Source organism: Humulus lupulus, chromosome 9 (genome assembly GCF_963169125.1).
Source record: "Humulus lupulus chromosome 9, drHumLupu1.1, whole genome shotgun sequence".
Lineage (NCBI taxonomy): Eukaryota > Viridiplantae > Streptophyta > Magnoliopsida > Rosales > Cannabaceae > Humulus > Humulus lupulus.
In genome coordinates this window covers 70,535,905-70,548,153 of record NC_084801.1, presented here as the reverse complement: position 1 = coordinate 70,548,153, position 12,249 = coordinate 70,535,905, and positions in this window count along the sequence as shown.

Here is a 12,249-nt window from a genome sequence, read left to right as displayed (position 1 = left end):
ATCTTGATAACGCCAGAAGGGCATCGGTTTCACTGCCCCATCAAGTTCAACTTCACCGCGTCAAATAATGAAGCCGAATACGAAGCACTCCTCGCTGGATTGAGAATGGAAAAAGACATGAGCATAAAGGCGCTGGATATTTACAGTGATTCACAGCTGGTAGTGAATCAAATTCTAGGGGAATATCAAGCGCGAGGCCTAAAAATGGTGGCCTACTTGAATTAAACTAAAGACCTGTTAGCCCAGTTCACGAAGTATACCCTCCAGCAAATACCGCGGGATCAAAATTCGAATGTAGATGCCTTAGCCAAACTCGCGAGCGCAAAAGATGCTGACACTTTGAACATTGTGCCAGTAGAAAGATTGAGTGAGCCAAGCATACGAGCAATTGAAGCCAGTATGGAAATCCGGATGGAAGATACATGGATGGCGCCTTACTTGGAGTATCTAACAAATGGTGTACTACCAATAGATAGAAACAAGGCCAGAACTCTACAAAGGCAGGCTGCTAGGTACATACTGGTCGATGGTGTTATGTACCGAAGGGGATATTCCATGCCACTGCTCAGATGCATTACACCAGAAAAAGCTAAGGAGCTAATGAAGGAAGTACATGAAGGCTTCTGCGGGGATCACGCTGGGGGGCAAAGTTTGGCAAAAAAGATACTAAGGCAAGGTTATTTCTGGCCGACCATGAACGAAGATTCGATGGAGTTTGTACGAAAATGCGATAAATGTCAAAGGTTTTCCAAAATTTCACGAGCAGCTCCAAACGAGTTAAAACAGATGCAAAGTCCTTGGCCTTTTGCAGTATGGGGTATAGACCTGATTGGATCCCTGCCAACGGGAAAAGGCGGAGTGAAGTACGCAGTTGTGGCAGTCGACTACTTCACCAAGTGGGCCGAAGCTGAACCACTCGCTACCATAACGACCAAGAAAGTTCTTGACTTTGTCATCAAGAACATTGTTTGCCGATATGGTTTGCCTCGAAAGATTGTCTCAGACAATGGAACTTAATTTGACAGTGACTTATTCACAGACGTCTGCGTAAGGCACGGGATCATTAAAAGCTTTTCTTCAGTCGTGCATCCACAAGCAAACGGGCAGGTCGAAGCAGCAAATAAAACGCTTAAGGACACCTTGAAGAAAAGGCTTGAAGACGCCAAGGGAGCATGGCTAGAACAGCTGCCTGAAGTCCTCTGGTCGTATAGAAGTTCTCACCAAACAGCGACAGGTCATACCCCGTTTTCCTTAGCCTACGGATATGAAGTCATGTTACCTGTCGAATTAGATCCCCCCTCACATCGATGCATTACATACGACCAGGGCCAGAACAACCAACTAATGATGGAGTCCCTAGACTCAATTGACGAAACATGAGAAAAAGCCCCACTTCGAGTTGCTGCGTACCAGCAAAAGGTCGCCCGGTACTTTAACTCGAAAGTAAAAGAAAGGAAATTCAATGTCGGTGACCTGGTCCTATGACGAGTTTTCTTGAACACCTGCGACCCCACTGCTGGAGTACTCGGACCCAATTGGGAAGGACCTTACCAGATTGAAGAAGTCCTTCACCCGGGCACCTACAAACTTGCACGCCTAAATGGAGATCTCGTTCCACGCTATTGGAACGGTGAACACCTGCGCAAGTACTACCAATAAACAATCCTTTTTAAAGGACTGGCTTGTATTAATTTTTACTTTTTACAAGTTTCGAAAAAAGGGTTAGCCACGTTGTATGGCTAATCGCTTATAAGTGTACGATCTTTTTTAAGATCACTCGTAAAGACATGTTTAGTCCATTTTTAATACGAGATTATAAGGGACTGTGCGCAGCCATTCATTCTTGCCAACCTTTGTGAATTTATTTTTACAAGTATTTGTTCATTACATGTGTTGTTTTGCTGTATTATAAGTGTTACGTTTCCTACCGAGCAAAAATGTTCGCACAGGTCGTGGTCAAGGCAAGTGACCCAGGACCTAAAGCTCCTCTGTAATGCCCCAAATTTTTTAATAAGGTTTAGGACCTTGATTAGGAGGCCGGGAGGGCCATAATTGGTTTATTATAGTATTTAATGATTATATGCATGTTTACGTGAATTATATTATTATATGAAGGTGGATGCATGCATATGTGAGAATTTAATACTGTGAGGGTATTTTGGTAATTTGGCCACTGTGGGCGTAATTGTATATTTTGGGTGCATGGTTGTGATTAATTAATATAGCCACATTATAAGGTGGATTGGTTCGAGCTATTCGACATGAGACGATCATGAGATGTAAGTGTTCGGTCTAGTCGTAACGAGTTTAAGTTCGGGGCTCGGGGTGAGTCTCGGGGTGATATTAATGATTATAGCGTTACCGGGGATTTTAGGGTAACGAGATATGAATTATTGGAATTTGAGGATATTGAGATTAGCGAGAATTGGGAAGCGTTAATTATGATTAACGGGATAAGCGGAAAGTACCATTTCTACCCTTGAGTTGGTTTTAGAGGCTTTAGATGATACAAGGGTAATTTGGTCATTTAGGGGTGTATATATATGACCTTAGTGGCTATTGGCTATAGAAAGTGGTAGATTAAAACAGAACAAAACAGAGTTCTCCTCTTCTTCCCTTCCCGTACACTTTCCTCCCTTCTCTCTCCTTTGGTGTTCTTGAGTTCTAGGAGAGGTTTCAAGCTAGGAAATCAAAGGTGGTAGCTAGGGGACTTGTTTCAGCCATTAAAGGGGATTCAAAACTGTGTTTGAGGTGAGTTTTAGCCTTTGGTTTCAGGTGTTACTCTGTTTTCCCTTTTAGTTTTCAGTTCATGGTTTTTGATGTGGGAAGTGGGAATCAAAGGGAGTTTTTGTGTTGGTTTGATTGGGATTTGATGAGGGTGAGTTATGGGTGTTATTTGGGGGTTTAATTGTGTGTTTGAAGGAGGATTAGAGATGGTTTGAAGGACTGGTTTGAGAGGAAAGAACACAGGGGAAAACTGGTTCGTTCGTGGGCGTTTTGGCTGTTCTGGGCTGGGCGCCGCGGCACAGCTGTGGTGCGTCACGACCCTTGGCGTCTGGCAGGGGTAGCCTTTCTGTTTGAAGGCGCGCCGCGGCGCAACAGGGGTGGGCCGCGGCCCTTAAGGCCATTTTGACCAAAAAAATGTTTTTAGCTTGAGGATTCAAGCCATAGGCCTCGGGGTTGAACCTAGTACCCGGTTAAGTGGGGATTGATGTCCCGGAGGCTAGATATTGATTTGGGAACTTAAGTTGATCATTTTTATTGATGATACCTTATATTTGGTTATGACTAGGTGACCGCTAAAGGACTAAAAGTTGATCGTTCTCAAGGGTCGTTCTTTTAATCATTCTAGCTCGACTTTGAGGTGAGAAAACTGCACACTGTGTATATGTGACATGCATGGCTATTATCAATGCATGTTGGTGGATTATTGAGTATAATATGCGTGGTTATTATTGATGCATGTCGGTTGATTATTATGTATGACATGCATGGCTATTCTTGAGGCATGTTGGTTGACTATTAAACGTGACATGCATGGCTGTTATTGGTGCATGTTGGATTGCTGGATATATTGCATATGAAGCATGAGAAACATGTGATTAGGACATGCTTTGTATACTGGGTATGATATCGTTCAAAGCTTGAGCCTCTGTGTTTATGCATGGTCTTAGTTGTATCAATACCTGTTTAGTAAGCATGCTGAGTACCTTGTTTATGGATATGGAACATGTGATATATGATTGGCGGCATGACTTACTTGTATATGACACTGACTAGTCAGGGACCGACTCTAAAGTCGAGAATCACGCATTGAATGGCTCTATGGCATTAATGCTAGACCGACCCTAGGGTCGAAGAACTTATAAGCGCTTGCCTGGTCTATGACCAGATGTTTATAGCCAAGGCATATGACCCCGGTGACCGTTTGTCACATGGCTAAGGGACGTTGTCCATAGTTTCAACTCTAGAGTCGTGAGGAAGGTTATGTTGGTGACTAGTCACCTTGCACCTGTCCTAATCAAGCTTATGAAAGAATCACTTATCAGTTGAGCCCTGGTGACCCTATCGTCACATGGCTAGAGGGAGCGATGCTCATTATTGTGACTTTTGGCTATTGTCACCTATCTGTATGGACCGTTGACTCCGAATAGTTACTATGGTTATTGTTGATATTATATCATGTTATATTGTGTTTTCTTGCTGGGCTTCGGCTCACGGGTGCTATGTGGTGCAGGTAATGGTATAAGGAAGTTGGACCATCCTTGAGTTGAAGAGCTTAGGTGATGTTGTGTACATATGCAGCTGCTCGTCCGCCACGGCCGAGGTTTAAAGTGGAACTAGGGTTGAACCCTGTTTTGCCGCTTAGAACGGCTTGTTGTAAATATTTTATGTAATAAACTCTGAAACTTTATTTTTGGGATCCCAATGTATATATTAAACGTTCTAGTGAAACGTTACATCTTAACCAAAATGTTTAATCCCTAAACCGCTAATCATACTTAGTTACGCGTTATTGGCCAAATGACTCGATTAGCGAGTTTAGCACTGTTTACAAGGCACACCGTAACGGTCCCTGGAGTTGGGGCGTTACATCCTCGATCACTTGGGGGGCATATAAGGTACATCGATAGCAAAACATACCAAAAGGTATGTAAACACATGAACAAAATGAGTGAAAGCATGCTACGATACTTAGAGTATTTTTCAAAATTTATATTTTGTTAAATCAAACCAAAGTTCTATGCTAAGTTCGGTCATATGGACAGATGTTATACTAAATGAAAATATTATAATATCAAGATGCAGTCTTTTACACTGTGAGCATCACTGCTTGGATGTAATTGTTCAAAGTAAACGGAAAAGTTTGCTGCCCGTGCAGCAAATTTAAATTTAAAAATAAAAATTGTCTTTACAATACGACCCGTGAGTCGTGTGAGTGAAGAAGAATAAAAGGAGAAAAATAAGTTTAAGGAGCAGGAGGACCTTGCTCAACATTTTGGTTGGTTGCATCATCAACAACTCCTCCTTCCTCTTCGACTGCGGCCAGCTGGATGCTTGGGGAGGCAGGGATCCTTGCTCTTTCTTCTTCTTCAGCCAATCGAGCAGTGCAACGGGCCAACTCAGCATTCTTGGCATCTTCTGGAAGGTATTCGAAGTTGGCACCCCGGTTATGTTTCCAGAAGTCGTAAAAACACCAAAGCGTCGCATTCTTGTACCTTTCCAGATCTTTGGCATTGGTAAGCTTAAGCTGCTCTACTTGGATCTCAAAAACGGCTATAGCCTTGTCCTTAGCAAGAAGCTCCTCCTTAAACCTCTTGACTTCAAGGTATTGGATCCGGCTGGACTCCTGAAAGTCATCCCTCTTCTTCCTTATGGTTGCCTTAGAAGACTCAGCCTCTGCCAGCTTTGCCACCGCAACATCCTTCTGTTGAGTGACCACCTCCAACTCCCCAGCGTGCCTGGCTTCTGCAGCCTGAAGTTCCTCGTTGGCTTTCACCTGGTACCTCTCAATGGCCTTTGCCCGAGCCTGGTCGATGGTAGCCTGGGCACGGGTACGAGCAGCAGTTGCAGTCAGCAAGGCCTATGGTCAAAGGATAAAGTTAGAGTCTGTTACAAGGAAGAAAAAACGAAGGCCAAAGAGATAAAAAATGCTTACACTGGAAATTTCGTTTAGGGCCCTGTTCAGGATTTGGTCGACGCCCATATTCTCCGCCTCAGCCATCGTATCCTTGCAGCGGTCGTACCTCACGATGTGTGCAAGGCGATCCTTGGCTGCTCGCAAGGTGCGGTGTGAAAGTTTGGCCCCACGAGCTTCAGCCGGCTGGGATTGTTCTTTCGCGGCTGCAGGTGTGGGATTCGTAGTAGTGGGCGGGGTTTCCCTTTCAACAGGAGCCGAAGGCTGAGCAGAAGCTTGCCCAGTTGGCATGTCCTTGGAAGGATCTTCTGTTCGAACCTTCTTGGAAGGATGTCCTTGGGTCAATTCACCATTGTGCCTCTTGGACGTCTTTCGCCGAACTAGGGGGACTTCTACCTCTTCCTCAGTCTGGTACAAATCGAAGAGGTTGGGAGTGGCCATATCTGTGTACAAAGAAAAATATGCAAATGATAAGATAAAGGCGGATAAAAACTCTTGATAAAACAGAAAAGAGGTCACAAAGTTTAATACCCGACCTACAACTACTAGTCGCTATACTATTGACTCTATTAGTCACACACTCACTATCTGGCACGAAGAAGTCTGGCCCTAGATTTGGAGTATACATAAAGTTGCCCTCCCCATCAAACAAGTGACAAGGAATTGGCAAGCTATTTAAAAGAGAAATAACAGTACCGTTTTCATCGGAGGATTCATCCAAGTCCACAACAGACTCTGTTGCCTTTTGTTTCCCCTTGCCTTGGGGCGCAGAAGGCCTTTCTGCGGAAGGATTGCCAGTGGGTTCCCTGATTGTAACCCCCGTCGGCCTCCTTCAGGGAGGGGATACTGGGGGTTGCTGCTCGGGATCCCCCTCGGTCGTGGCATCTGCTACCACATGTCCTCTTGTTTCATGGCGAGGAGCCAAGAGACCTGATAGCCTCATATTTTCATCGGTAACCAGGGACTTGACGTTTTTTTTTGCGTCTGTCATCCTGGCCAGTGCGGTGGACCTCAACACCATGTCTGGTGTTCGGGTCGGACGTAGCCATGATCCTGAAAGGCAAAGTGTGCTTTAAGAAAAATGCAGAAAAATTCGCTGAGGAAAGGTATCGACCAGTAAAAGTAGCACTTACCTCCTCGAGTGAAGGCCAGATTGTTGGCGGTCATGTCCAGTGTGAGGAAGTACTCCTTACTGTACTGCCCCACATTGGAAATATGAGTAGTGTCACTTAGGAACGTCCAGCTCATCTCCTAGTGACAAAGATGGAAGAAGCCCGTCCCATACTGTTGAGGGTTGGACTTAAGGTCAAAAAGGAAATTGACCTCATGAGGGGTAGGTTCTGGCCATTTTTCAAGTTTGTACAGGATATAGAGTGCAGCCAGCATTCTATATCCATTTGGGGTAATTTGAAAGGGGGCGACACCAAAATAGTTGGCCACCCCCTGATAAAAAGGATGTAGAGGGAGGATAGCCCCCGTCTCTATATGAAATCTGGACCAAACACTGTATACACCTCCGGGAAGGTTAGCCCTTTGGTCTGCAGCTGGAATTTTGAGATTAACCCCTGTAAGAGGATACTTCCTACAGTAGTTGGCAAGCATCCGAGGAGTCACTTGGTTGGTCGGGGAGAGATACCACTCGACATTAGGAAGGTTTTGATGCCGAGGGCGGGCCTTGACTTGGATACGAGGGTCTGGGGTGTCATTTTCTCGACCACTGGTCGAGGGAACCCTAGCCTGTGGATCAGGCTGGGCAGGAGAGTTTGGGCTATTTTCGGAGTCAGGTCTTTTCTTGCCTAAAGACTTAGAGCGAGCCATTTGAGGAGGTGATGGACGAGGTCTAGACGAAGATCGTGAAAACAGAATCTCATGAACTCGGTCGGTCGGTTGTTCTTCGCCTTCGAGCAGCTGGGCAAGAAGATCGTCGTCGATGGGCCGTTCACCTCCCCACAAATCTGGCATTAAAGTCTGCAAACAGAAGAATGGGGAGGTGAGGATAGAGAATTTTGAAAGTTTTTAGAATAACGCTGGTCGAGTATAAAAGTTAAGCTTTTATACAGCAGCATTCTAACAAAAAGCCAAAAATTTTCACACGAACAGTTTGAGAAATAGATCACAAGTGAAAGCAAAAAGTTTTTTTTGAAAAAGCTTTTTCAACTCCTTTTAGGGCGGGTAAAACTTATTTTTTTGGCTGGCATAAAAATCGAACCTTTACTTCGGTTTTACGTCCTAAAAAGTATGATCTCGACTATCAAACTAACTCGTAACTTTTTTCACCCACAAAACCCTCTACTGACAAGCATCTCAACCCAGAAATAGATGAACTCAACAGTCAATATACAGAAACATGCACTATAAAAATATGAAGCATAAAAGTTCCAAGACTTACCAGAAAAAAGATCGTGGAGGTTGGTAAGAATTTTCGGGGATCAGGGAACTCACAGACTGAGTCTTGAAAACGCAGAAGGACGATCTCCAGAAGAAAATGGAAGCTCTGGTTTTAGGGTTTCTTGAAAGAGTAATGGCGTGCGTAAAAAGAAAAGGAGGACTTCGGAGATGCTATTTATATATTTTTGTTTGTGGCATTAAAAGGGAGTAATCATCAGCTTCCCCTTTTTCGAAGTATGGGGAAGAGTGATAGCCGTCGAAATATTACTGGGGAAGCGAAAAGCCGTGATTAGACAAGAGTAGGTTTCTTTTTCCAAGAACACATGAAGGGTTCTAACAGGTATGGCAGGGTCACCGAAGAGTCGTTTCCTCAAAAGTTTATTTATTGCTCGTAATAAATAAACTTGGGGGGCAAATGTTATCCAAAATACTGGCATGAATGACGTGGCAAATGATTCCCGGACACGTGGCTGACACTTGGCGGAACTCTGCTAGGGTATCGACCAGAAGACAAATTACAAGCAGTAGGCAGCTGAAACTTACCTGCGACCAGTATGGTCGCAGGTTTCGCATGCTTCATGATATTTTTATAAAGATCTTTGTAAATCCTGAAATTGACTCCCACAATTTCCTGAGTATCCGATTATTTAGGAAAGAATATCTGTAACAAATTCATGTAATCCCCCTTGAGCCTATAAATAGAAAAAGATAGCTCAAGGAAGGGACTTTTTTGGCTTTCGAGTTATTTGAGACTAGAGTGATTCTATTTTAGATATTGTCTTGTTCTTCAGAGGTTGGTGAAACTCATTGAACCCGAGTTCTTTGATCACTCCTTTGGATCTTATATGAATAACAATCTAAGTGGACGTAGGTTATTACCAGATCCTGGGGCCGAACCACTATAAAATCTTGTGTTCTTATTATTTTCGTCATCACATCCTTTTCAACGTGTCCTTCCATGTCAAGCGTATTTTGACTCCATGTCAGTTGGCCAAAATCTGGGTCAACATCTATTATTAATAAAACTTGGGAATCAATATACTTATAAATATTATTGAACTTATATTTTGTGGATTCTATTATCTTAATAATATTTCTTCTACCATATTGTTTGCAATTATTAATTTAGTTATATATCTTGTCTTTAATTTCTTTTTTTATTGCATTTATTTAATTTTCTTGTCACAATATCCCATCATCAATCTTTGGAGTTAGGTTAGAGTTTATTAATGTTGGTTTAAAATAATTTTATTTTTGATTTTAGATAACTACTTTGTGTTTGACATCCTTTCTTACATGAACTCTATACTATATATACGATTCGTGCGCTTGTGATTTACATATTTAAAACGTACCCACTTTTGGGTCCATCAAGTTTTTGGCACCGTTTCCAGGGAGTTGCAAGAAAAGAAACAAACTTTTTCTCAATGTTAGTGAATTCTTCTACTAGTTATTTTAATTTGTGCACTGTATAAATGTGTGTGTATATATATATATATATATATGAAGCTAAAAAAAGATAGAAGAAAATTTGGGACGGTACTACCACCCATAAAAAATTTTCTTATATTTATTTATACTTATGCTCTTTTTTAGTTGACGACACTTGTGCTTTCTAATTTATTTATTTTTTTATTTTTCTTTTGTTGTAATATTTTTATTTTTGCTAGATTTTTGTTTGTTGACGACACTTGTGCCTCCTAACCTTTGTTGTAATTTGCTTTATTTATTTTTGTTATTATATTTTTGTGCATATTTACTAGTTGATGGAAATTTTTGCCTCCTATTTTTTTTTATCTTATTTTATTTATGGTTGATGGCAAGCTATGCCTCCCAACTCTTTTCTTTAGTTGATGACACTTGTGTCTCCTAGTTTTTTTTACCTTATTTACTAGTTGATGGCAATTTTTCCTCCTACTTTTTACTTTATTTTGGTTATGGTTGATGACATGCTATGCCTCCCAACTCTTATTCAATTTTAGTTAACATTGTCTATTTTGTGCTATTTTATTTCTCTTATCATATTATTGTGAAAAAAATACTTGAAAAAAAACCTAAATCTTGTCCTTTTACCATAAGCAATCTTTTTTTTAAAGGAAATTTGAACAAAATTCCCAATCTGCCTCTCCTAATTAACCTTGGGGAGTTGTTAGTAGTGTGCGAGTAAGTGGAATCAAATAAGCCTGGGGACAAGTAAACTATAGTGTCCCAAATTTGCTAATAGGGCTTAGGGCCTTGATTAGCGCGCTGGGAGGGTAATAATTGATTTAATTATGCTAATATGTGAATTTAATGATTATATGACTAGAAATGCATGTTTAGGTGAATTAAATATTCATGTGGGTCCCATTTGGTTATTATTGGCATATTTGTAATTTTAGCCTGTTGAGGGCATAATTGTGATATATGTGTGTATTGTGATTGGTACCACGAGGATGTGGTGATATATTTGTGATATACGATCTGAGATGGTCCTAGGGAGCGAATTAGCTAAATAGTCACAACGGGATCGAATACTCGGCTCGGGAGGAGCCTAGGGGTATTTTGGGAACATTGTTGGTGTTCAGGAATTACCAGATAGCAGGTAGTAATTTAGCAATTATTTGGGCATGTCAAGATTAAATGGGGATTTATAGGAACACTCGAGGATTTAGCGGGATGTGGCAATTGACGGGATTGCCCTTGGTGACACTAGAGGATTTAGGATAATCTTGAGGGCGTTTTGGACTTTTTAGCTAAGGGATAAACTTATACCTTAGGCAGCTGAGACTTTAGAGTCACTTAGAAGAAAATAGAAAATGCAGCTCTTACTCTCTCTCTATCTCTCGGTTATCTCTCCCTCTTTTGGTGTTTGGAGGCTTGAAGAATTTTTGAGGATTTTAGACTAAGGAACTGAAGGATTGGAGGCTTGAGGTGTTTGGGAATTAGCTCAGGCCAAAACGATCACAGAGGTAAGAATTCTATATTGAATTTTCTAAGTATTTTGCTGTAATTTTTGGTATGATGGCCAAGTTTCAAGTTTGGTTGAATTTAAGTGTCGAGCTTTGGTTGTGATGATGTTTTTGTTGAGTTTTTGAATGCTTGTATTAGTTCTGTTGCTTGGATATGAATCCTAGGCTGAATTCTATAATTAAGGCTCAAAATTGGGGAGTTTCAGGGAGTTAAGATTGTAAAAATGCATGGGAAATTATGGGGTTTGGGGCTCGAGTCACGACCCTGTTCATCAGGCGTCGTAGTTTGCTTGAATGCAGAGGCCTGGGGGCCTCAGAAATTTGCCCAGGCGTAGGGTATAGCACGTCGCGACCCGTGTCCTTCAGCAAAGAGGGCTTTTCCCTCTGAATTGAGCGCGCCGTGACCCTTAATGGCTGGCCCGCAACTCAAATGTGGAATAATGGTTGTTTGAGGGTTTTAAGCTCAGGAACCCAAATGTCAAGGCTTTGGAAGGATTTTACTACCCAGTTTAGTAGAATCCAAGGTCCCGGAGGCTAGATTAATATTCCGAAGTTATTATTTGGTTTAGGGCTTGATGGATGGTTATTGGGAATGCATTATGACTAGGTTTTCAACAAAGCTCGGGTTAGGGGATCGTGCTCGGGATCGCAATAGTCAATCGTCTTGGGACACAGGTAAGAAAACTGTTGTACCCGTAGAGTAGGGCATGACCTTATTGCTTGTGTTTCAGGGCATGGACCTATTGTTTATGTTTAATAAATGTGTGAATATGAGTGAATATTATGTTGTGTTATGCCTGTTTATGAATGAGTGGCGAAGGCCGAGAACGGCAAAGGCCGAGAACGGCGATGGTCAGGAACAGTGAAGGCCGAGAACGGCAAAGGACCGAGATTGCTTGAGCATGCTGAGTGTAGGCTGCTAGGGCAAGACCCTCCTAGGGTACTGTATCCACCAGCTTGGTGAAGACCGTGAACCCAGGGCTTGGTAAAGCACCTAGGTCGGCGTAGGACATTATGTGTTTAGTCTGTTGACTGTTTTGTCATATATTGTTGGATTGATAAGTAATATGTTATATGTTGAGTTTTCTTTTTGGGCTTCGGCTCACGGTTGCTCTATGGCGCATGTAAGGGCAAAGTAAAGATCGACGAACCATGAGTACGGAGAGCGTGGGGTGACGGGTACATGTTCGGCCTACCTGACTGCCACGACCAGAGTTATTTTGGGAAATGTATTGTAATGGTTTGTTTTGTTGCCTAGGTCGACCGTACTTA